This window comes from Propithecus coquereli, unplaced genomic scaffold (assembly GCF_000956105.1).
Source record: "Propithecus coquereli isolate 6110/MARCELLA unplaced genomic scaffold, Pcoq_1.0 Scaffold128, whole genome shotgun sequence".
In the NCBI taxonomy this organism is placed as follows: Eukaryota; Metazoa; Chordata; class Mammalia; order Primates; family Indriidae; genus Propithecus; species Propithecus coquereli.
This window is the reverse complement of record NW_012136969.1, coordinates 3,591,923-3,602,164: the sequence shown is the minus strand read 5'-3', so window position 1 is coordinate 3,602,164 and position 10,242 is coordinate 3,591,923. Positions and strand designations below refer to the sequence as shown.

Sequence of the window (10,242 nt, the reverse complement as noted above, 5' to 3'; positions counted from 1 at the left end):
CTACAACTTAGATGTTACACACCCTTATTCAGATGTTCTCCCTGCCTGTTCAGATCATATCTTTATTTAAGCAGGTGCCACACATACTCAAATGATACATGTTAGCTTTTCTAAAAACCATATTCTCTTAGACAGTAAACAGCTCCAACATTACACACTGACATTCAGATAGTGCATGTGCTTATTCAGACGTTATACCTGATATATCAGAAGCTTTCATTAAATAGCATACATGTACATGAAAATGATGCAATTGCACACAATACATTGTTGTATTATCAACAATGCTTACTTCAATCTTACACATGTTAAACTATTCACTTTGATCTTTGACATCCATTTGCTTATTTAGATGTTACCTACCCTTTTTTAGATGATACACATGTTCACTCAGGTCTTACACATGTTCACACACATTTCACAAATCCATTCTGATGTTATATGTGCCTATTCAGATTATATTCATTCATGTAGGTGTCCATGAGATCATTCAGTTGCATGCTCACTCATTCAGATACTGCCTTCCGTACCTCATATGCATTGCCAACCAACCCATGCTAGAGATAATCAAGGAGCAGCTACTGTTCCAGCCACTTCCCATTCTGATTATGCTATTCTTCAGAAAGATCTCCTTGGTCTCCTATGCCTCTAGCCTCTTTCCTGATGCTGTTGGCATGCAGCGGCCTTTGCAGAACGTGCTGGCCCACTCGCTGCCTCATTGCATTTTGTGATCTTCAGGGTAGCCCAAGCATAACATTGTTGACATGGAATTTATACCAGTTTGCCATACTCAAATACCATCCACTTGAAGAATATCGTTCCAACAACTGTAAGGCTTTTCCTGGGGTTGAATATGCTATTAATCACATCTTTTGTCATCTTTGGCAACCCACAGTTATATAACTACAAGGCATTCCATGTTCATTCATTTCAGGGAAACTTTTGATTGGTTCTACTTCATAATTTTACAATTGCTTTGACCACAATCAATAAGAAAGGCTTGGGCAGAAATACTGGGTCAACATTTAAAGCAAAGAATATTGATTGAGCATTTATTATGTATTCAACCTCCTTCAGTGGCCCAGAAATACTTCTCTGTTTGTCCCAAGTGTTTCCTTTTCCAATTTACAGAGAATGAGCTTGATGTTTGGAGTCAGACTGGTACTAATTTGAATCTTGGCTCTACCATTTTGACTATGTGACCTTGAGAAAACCATTTAATATTTCAGAAACATAGTGTCTTCCTCTTTATGAGGGGGAAACAATGTTTACTCTGTGGCACTGCTGTGAAGATTTTATGTCTGGTTCACGGCATGTGATCAAGAAAGATTAGCTTTTTAAAAGGATTGTGTTATAAGCCAAATAAAAGCAAGAATTATGCTTTCCCACATTGAAACTACTTGGCACATGCAGGTAAGGTTGGGAATGAGAAGCAAGCTCCACTTATACAGGCAAACTCATCAGAGTCTCAGGAAAGATCCAGACCAGGAACCTCCAAGGCAGTAGTTGGGATAATGCTCAAAAGTCCAGCAGTCAATCAGCTACTATGATTCTACTCATAGGTATTAGAAAATTCCCTAGCAGGAGCACAGGGACAGCAATGAATGCACAGAGGTCTCAGTTATCTCAGAGGTTGCTACGATAAAATCTTGGAATAGGTAGTAAGTCAGAAGCCTTGATCCTATTGATCAAGGCACAGGAGGATAGAAGAGAAGATACTGAACTTAGAAAACTGGGCACAAATAGACAACTCCAGGATGGACAATTTCAAGGTCTGAGAAAGGGACAGAGGCATAGATTAACACCAATTACAGTGTCACTGTTCAGACACCTCAGTCTGGGTCAGATTAGCTGCAAGACCACTGACGGTATAGCTTAGAGCTTGTGGTCAGCAGTTGGGCTTGACGCTACCACTCACTCAGGAGAAGGATGGGGGCTTCTTGAAATTCCTGCCTTAATATCAGATTTTTTTTAGAATTGAGATAGACTGGAGCCTGATGGGAGGTCATCAGTGAACTAAAAAAGGTAGAAGCAAGGGAATGGGGATGTAGGTTGTTGACAGAGTGGCTGCTAGAGTGGTTTTCACATTCCTGTGACATTTAAGTCACAATTTGGTGCCTTGACCAAAAGGGTCACCTGGCTGTATGCATTCCCTCTTCAAATGAGGCAACATAGGTGCAGTGCTTACAGCAATGCCTCACACAGACTAAGGACCATGCATAAGCATTATTAATAATGATGGTATTTATGAACTAATTCAATAACTATATAATATGTGCCTGCTATGTTTTAGTTGTTGGGAACACACACAAGTAAAACATAGCCTCAATAATCTATTAATATAGTCTGATTTTTTAAAAACATAAAAATATAAGGGAAAGGATGGCCAATTCTGCCCAGATTTGGTGAGATGGATGTGTCCCAGAGAGCTTCTCTGATGTGTTTGAGAAAACAGTATTCAGTAAGAAGAGGGAGAAAGTCGGGTGTTAAGAGAGAAAATTAGCAAATGCAAAGGCACAGCAGGGTAATAGGTTCAGGAACATGGAAGGAGCCAAAGATGCTATGCAGAGAATGGGAAAAGGGCAAGCTGTGGAGGCAGGTGAGAACCAAATCACCAAGTTTCTAATTGTAGCCACGTCACTCTGGCTACAATGTGAACAAGGCAGAGGAGGCAAGGCAGGAGGAAGGGAACATGATAGAACATTCCAGGTGTAATTCAGATGGAAAATGATGACAGCCTGGATAAAGAAGGAGCAAAAGAGATGCAGATGGGAGTTCAGAGGTAGAAATGGCAGGATTTGGTGATCACATGAGCAAGGGGTTGGGAGAGAGAGAAGTGTGTCCTACCACACTTTCAGAAAAAAATGCAAATATTGCCATGGTGGTGGAAACAATGATCCACTCTCCCTTGGTGAAGGATCCAGGAATGCTGGCAATGATTCCCAGATTCCTGGTCAGTCGAGCACTCTGGGGCCTCAGCTACTTCCAGGATGATAAAGTAGTATAGCTGATCTAATGAAAAGAGATAGTCACAATCCCCGTTTCGTTTAGGCAAAGAAGATGGAAGCAGCTGCCATGGTGATGCACTTACATGTCAGTGGAGTCGATGAATAGAAATTTGAAAGTTAAAGCAGAAGGACTTGGGTTGAATGCAAAATTGGTCAGTAGCTATGGAATGTTTGCTGGATGCATCAAAACAGACAAGAAACTAATTACCTGACTTCTGAGTGAGCAAAAGGCTGACATGACATTCTGAAATTTCAGGGCTCTATTATAGCTACCATGACCAAAATATTCAGTTAAAAATGTCATATTAAGTGGGCACTCAACTGAGTGAGTAAATGAATGAATGAATTTTTCTGAAATATTAAATCTAACTTTCAAGATTCCCCAGTGATTACATTATAGCTTGCATTTTCCATATGGGCTTGGTGGCAGCATATTAATAACTGAGAGTGTTGATTAATGGATTAGTCTTAACTCCAAGGGAAGTTTTAATAGCATTCTCGGGTTTCTGTACTTACCTCAATGCTATTCAACCTTTTTGTCTATAATTTGATGAAAGTGCAATTGTCATTCCTACTAAATTTGAAAATGAGTCAAAGCTGGTAATTTTTCTCTCTCTCCTTCTTTCCCTGTTCTCTATGATGATCAGGGCAGGTCTGATCTTTAAAGGGAACATAAGAACTAGAGATTCTACAGCTGTTTTGTAGACTTGGGGGGGTGGCTAATTAAGTAAAGAAAGGGGAGGAGAGGAGGGAAGAACAAAACAGAGGGAAAGGAAAGGATGAGGGGAATAGGAAGTGAGAGAAAGGAAGAGAAAAACAAAAATGGGAAACAAGGGGAGAGAAGGAGGGAGGAAAGAAGACAAAAAGAAAAGAAAAATGGGAGGATGGAAGGAAGGAAAACAGGAAGAAAGGGGGAGAAAAAGCAAAAAAAGACGATAGGGAGAGAAGCAGGAGAATAGCCTCAAAACACAAACAGGATGGTGATTGCTGAAAGGAATGGAACTTAGACAAGAGTCTTGGGCAAGGGAAAGGGCCCCTAATAACCGTCACATTGAAAGGAAGTAATAAGGAAGAGACAATGACTTTATCCTGCATTTCTACAGAGGGCTGAGATGGGATAAACAGAAGGAATCTAAGAGAGCTGCTTGTTTGATAAATAGAGAGTCTTCAAACAAGGAGAACTATTGAAAAATGTAATAAATTGACATGTCATGAGCTACCAGTGACTGAAAAGGTTCATAAGACGTTATCCACCCAAGCCTCGGGGTTGGTGAATGAACCACTCTCTGGTATAAAGATTGGCCCGCATGATTACCACGGCTATCCTAACGTAGGTGGAAAAACACCTTCTGCACTGGTTTATTTATGATGAGTTGCCCTAGGTGGCATAGTGACTAAAAATTCAGCAAAGAGCAGAGTAAAGGGGTAAGGGAAAGAAAGAGAGAGACTCAGAGACAAAAAGAGAAGGATTCATTCATACATTTTTTTCATCCAACATATTTATTTGTGGCTGAATGGGAATACAAAGATGAGTTAAAATAGATACTTCCTGTTTTTATGGTACCTACAGTCTAATAGTGAGACCGACATTAAATATTCCTCCTAATGAATGCATAAATACTGAGATAACGGCTCTAATAAAAGTGTTTTTGCAGAATATATAATAAGAGAGCTTAATTGGGAGAGCAGATGAGGGTGTGTCATAGCTCAGGCTGCCACAACAAAAGACTGGATGGCTTAAACAACAGACATTTATTTCTCTGTAAGCCGGAAAGTCCAAGATCAAGTTGCCAGCTGATTTGGTGTCTGGTGAGGGCCCTCTTCCTGGTTTGCAGATGGCCATCTTCTCACTGTGCCTTCACATGGCAGAGAGAGCTCCAGTCTTTTTGTCTCCTTGTAAGGACACTAATCCCATCGTGGGGGCCCCATCCTCATGACCTCGTCTAACCCTAATTACCTTTCAAAGGCCCCATTTCTTAACACCATCACATTGAGAGTTACAGCTTTAACATATAGATTTTGGGGTGATACAAACATTTAGTGTCTAACAGGATGGGAGTCAAGGAAGATTTCCCTGAAGAGGTGAGCCCTGAGCTGAGATCTGGAGGATTTCAGAAAGAGGATACTGATGGGCAATGTTCCTGCAGCATGAGGGATCAAGGGCCTTTGGCAATACTGAATGGGCAGTATGCACGGGGCACAGAGAGGTAGGGTGGGGCTCAACAGGTGAGCAGGGCTGCACCAAACAGGGTCATTTTATGTAATAAGATTCAAACAATAATTATTCTTTCTTTCCCTTATTCAGCAAATTTATATTGAGAATTTACTATGTCAAGTACCAGTTAGGCACCAAAAGTACACCAGGGATGGTAAAACAGATATGACTCTCTCTTGTTCTTCATGAAACTTAGAGTCAAGAAGAATAGGCAGATAGTTATTTTTTTAAAAAAAAAAAATAATAATGCAAAAATAGTATGTGCTTAAATAGGGAAGTGGGGACATCTAACATATTCTGGAGGATGGGGATAAGAGGAGGCTTCCTAAAGAAAGTGATTTTTAAACTGAGACTGGAAAGAGAAGTAGACTTTAGTAAGGTAAAGATAAAAACAAAACATATTCTAGTTTGAAGGAGCAGGTGTGCAGGCCCAGAGGTGAGGGTGAGCACATCATGTCGGAGGAAGATGAAGGTCAGAAGTAGCTGACATGAAGAGTACAAAAACAGTGTCAAGAGAAGAAGCTGGGGATGTGAGCAATGGCTAAGTCATGAAGGGACCCACTTCATGTTAAGCAATACAGACTACGTCCTGAGGGAAGGGGGCCTTGAGAATCACTGGCAACAAGAAAGCCAACAGGTGGGAGACCAGTTAGGAGACTGTGAGAATAATTCAGGCGAAGATGAGATCTGAATTATAGTCTGGACAAGAGAAGAAAATGGAATTGAATAGGTTGAGACATATTTAGGAGGTAAAAGCCATTAGACCAATTAACTAATTAGCTAAGAAAAGTGTGGTAGGTAGAATAATAGCTGCCCAAAGATGTCCATGCCCTAACCCCTGAAATCTATGCATATACTAGGCTATATGGACATGAGAATTAAGGTTGCAGATGGAATTAGGTTGCCAATCAGATGACCTTAAATACAGAGATAATCCTAGATTATCTACATAGGCCCAATATAACCACAAGGACCCTTAAAAAATAGTAGAGGAAGGCAGTAAAGAGAGAGCCAGAGGAATGGCAGTGTGAAAATGACTTGGCCTGACCTTGGCTGGATTTGCAGATGGAGGAAGGTGGCCATGAGCCAAGGAGTTGTGGAACCCTCTAGAAGCTGGAAAAAGCAAGAAATCAGATTCTCCCCTAAAGCCCCCAGAAAACATGTAGCCCTAGCAACACCTTGATTTTAGCCCAGTGACACTCATTTTGAACTTCTGACTTCCAGAATGGTAAGATACTAAATTTGTATGTTTAAATCACTAAATCTGTGGTAATTTGTTACAGCAGCAATACAAAACTAATACGGTGAGAGAGAGGAGGGATTGAGGATTATGCCCAGGCTCTGTCCAGGCAAACTGTATGCGATGGTGCTTCTATTAGGAAACACGGAAAGAGGAGAAACAGGTTAAGGAGATAGATATTGATTCACTTCTGAACACATTGACTTTGGGATACTGCAATTCTGATCTCAGATAAAAGTATAGGTCTGAGGATCAGAAAAGGGCTCTGATTAGAGATGTAGATGTGAGAGTCATTAACATATAATGTTAATTTAGGCAACCAAGTAGAGGTGATTCATCCAGAGGAAGAGAGTAAATGAAGAAGAAAAGTAAGGAAGGAAGGGAGAGGGGAGGGAGAAGAAAAGAAAAGAAAGGGAGGGAGGGAAGGAGAGAAGGATGGGACCTCGCACACGACCATGAAGAGCACCAGAACTTACAGGATAGGGAAAGAAAGAGAAGCATGCAAAGCTGCTTACTGGAGCTTTATCTACTCTGTATTCTAGCTTCATTGCTTACTATGTGTTCTTGAGCAAGTCCCTTAACTTTTTGAATGTTAGTTTAATTGTTTCTAAAATGGAAATAAGAACTTTCTCATTTGGTTGTTGTGAAGATTGAATGAGAAATAATGTAACCCATATTAGCACGATGCCTGCCAAATACTAAGCAGTCAATAAATGTTACCCGTTATTATATGTCCATCTCCTAGAATTAGTTTATTAGGAATCCAAGATCCATGCCAACTATAGGAAAGGCAGTCCCTGTGAGGTTTAAATGTTCACGATTTGGAATTGCTGTAAGGTGTCAAAATATTTGTTTCATTAGCTGAGTACTAACACTGAGGGCTCAGTAATGGAGCATGGCAAATTTGAGCAGCTCTTTTGTGTTCATATTGTTACTCTCCTTTAAAAGTTATAATTTCAGTCTAACAAAATTCTAGAAATGGAATAATAAAAGGCTAACCAGGTTAAAAATGTTTGATTACTATAGGATAAATGACAGCTGAAATATCATTGCCAATAGTTTCCCATTGTAATCCTCGCTGTAATTTCCTCACAGCATTTTACAGGGTGAGAGCAATGAAAAACGCCTTTCTGCTCATACAGAGCTCAACAATAGAAAATTTTATTGCTGGTTACTTAAGATGGTCTGATACAGTCATCGTGAAAATCAACGGTTGCTCAATACTATAGAACCAAATGCTGTGATTTCTAAAATAAAAAGGGAAGGAAACACAAGGATATTTGTGAAGATATTTAAGCTATTTTCAACTTTTACACGATCTGTCTGGTCATTTCATTTGCCTACCATATGGCCCATCTGACTCCTACAAGTGGAAAGCAAACAGTAATTTCACAAGCAAATAAATATTTTTAATTAGATTTATTATTTAAAAAAATGTTTAGTTATTTATTTTGCTATTTTCTATTGTATATATTTAAGGTGTACGACACGACATTTTGATATACATATACACAGTGATTACTGCAGTCAAATAAATGAATGTATCCATCATCTCACATAGCTGGAAATTTGCTAAGAGAGTAGATTTTCTGCACTCTTACCATAAATTCTGTATTGGTCCTCAAAGTCACTTTCTTTATCCAGATGTACTTGAACTATTTTAGCAGAAATTTCTTGAAGTTCCTTGACTACTTCAATTAGTCATTTCCATGGGGACTGGGAGGGTAGACTTGAAGGCAGAAGAGATTTTGTTTTATGTTTCTTTCCATATTCCAAAATTTATCAGTAAGAGTGCTCTTCTAATTCTAATGTGAAAAAGCCTAAGCATGTTTATTCATTCATAGTTGACAAAGTCTCTACCATGCACTACTCTCTCTGCTTAGTACTGGCATTTGTCAGAGAGACAGAGATGAATCAGATACCTGTTACTGATGCGTCAAATTTCAGATGAAAGGAATGACCAGTTATTTTGTTTGTAGAACCATTTGCCTCAGAAAACATTAACTAGAGAATTCTGAAGAAAACAATACTAAATAGTTATTCCCACTTTGAGAATAGATTAAGCTTAATGTTTAGCAACACTGAATGGGTTAATTTCTCCCTTCCAGTTCCAACACAAGCTAGTATGTAAGACCTAAGAGATTTATTTACATAAAATGTATTGGTGCTTCACATCAGTGTAAATGTGGTTTCCTGCTCATCATTCCACATTTTCTGAGAACAAAGAACAAGTAAGTTCAAGCCAGTCTACAATGGTTTTAGAGGACCACTAAAGTGAGACCTAGAGAAACAAAACTAGAGTAAATAAAAGTGAAACCCATAGCAAGTCAAATATGTATGCTAGATTTATAAACATTTCTTCGGTGGAAACTGGGCCGGGCACAGTGGTTCATGCCTGTAATCTTAGCACTCTGGGAGGCCAGAGGGGAAAATCACTTGAGGTCAGGAGTTCAAGACCAGCTTGAGCAAGAATGAGACTCCATCTCTGCTAAAAACAGAAAAAATTAGCAGGGCGTGGTGGCACGTGCCTGTGGTCCCAGCTACTTGGGAGGCTGAGGCAGGAGGATTATTTTAGCCCAGGAGTTTGAGGTTGCAGTGAGCTGTGCTGATGCCACCGCTCTCTAGCCAGGGTGACAGAGCGAAACTGTTTCAAACAAAACAAAACAAAATAAGAAATATATGTGATTTTTAAAATCTTTTTCTTTTTTTCTCATGATTTCTATGGGTCTCTGAGTAACATGGAGACTTTTAGTAGGAAAAAGTAGAAGACAAGGATGAGAAAAGACTGACAAAATGAATAACCATAAAAGAAAACAGGTTTATTAACATACATTTTAAATTTAAAATTCCTTTTCTTCATGAAGAGAGTGTCAGTGAAACTTCACGTCCTAGATTTTACAAGAATTATTTGTCATCATAAATAATATGAACCTATTCTCAATTTTTTTTTTATTTAGGGTACCCCTGTTTCTCATGAGATAATATTTAGATTAGTCATCAAAGCCTTGGAACACTATAAATACAGAGTTTTGTGTGCTAAAAAGTCTAAGAAGAAGTATGGGGACCTGCTTATGGATTTGTGGCTACTGGTTTACTATGCATGACTTCCACCAAAGAGCATGAGGGTTATCCATACACTTCTGACACTAGAACAAACCTTGGGTCAGAGTCTCAGACTTCTATGAGTGGTGGTGTGGTGGACAGTAACGCCCAGCCCAGATGACCCTTCCAAGGAAGGACATTACTGCCCAAGGTATCTGCAGACAGCCCCAAGATGTCAGCACCTTCAAATTAATATAATGCACCATATCAATAGATTAAAAGGCAAAAACCACCTGATCAGCTTTTCACGAAATGCAATAATCTTTCATTATAAACTATGACAATCTTTAATGATAAAATCACTCAACGAACTAGTAACAGAAGGGAACTTCCTCAGCTCGATAAAAGATATCTATAAAACACTCAAATAGCTAACCTCAGAATTAATGACAGACTGGAGGTTTTCTCCCTAAGATCAGGAACAAGGCAAAGATGCTCTAGAGTTCAGGTCTAGGTTAGGATGAAGCCAGCAGAGCCATCTTGGTCTCCCTTCAGAGGGGGAAGAAGAAACCCAAGAAGCAGAAGTAAGCCCTGGGGACAACCTAAAGAAGTGCATCCACTTTATAAATCACCCTAGGGCCTCCAGCATGGCCTCCTCCTTCTGAAAACCAGTCCCAGCCTACTCTCCTTTAAAGGCCCTGTCTTTGACCTACTGAGGAATACCAGAATCCATTTTC

At 39.5% G+C, this 10,242-nt stretch overlaps 1 protein-coding gene across 1 annotated transcript in view; it reads right to left on the bottom strand.

Moving 5' to 3' along the window:
- Positions 1-10,242, bottom strand: part of LOC105805412 (lipid phosphate phosphatase-related protein type 1) — a 347,088-nt gene that overhangs the window by 242,389 nt on the left and 94,457 nt on the right. The gene's annotated exons all lie outside the window — the stretch shown is intronic.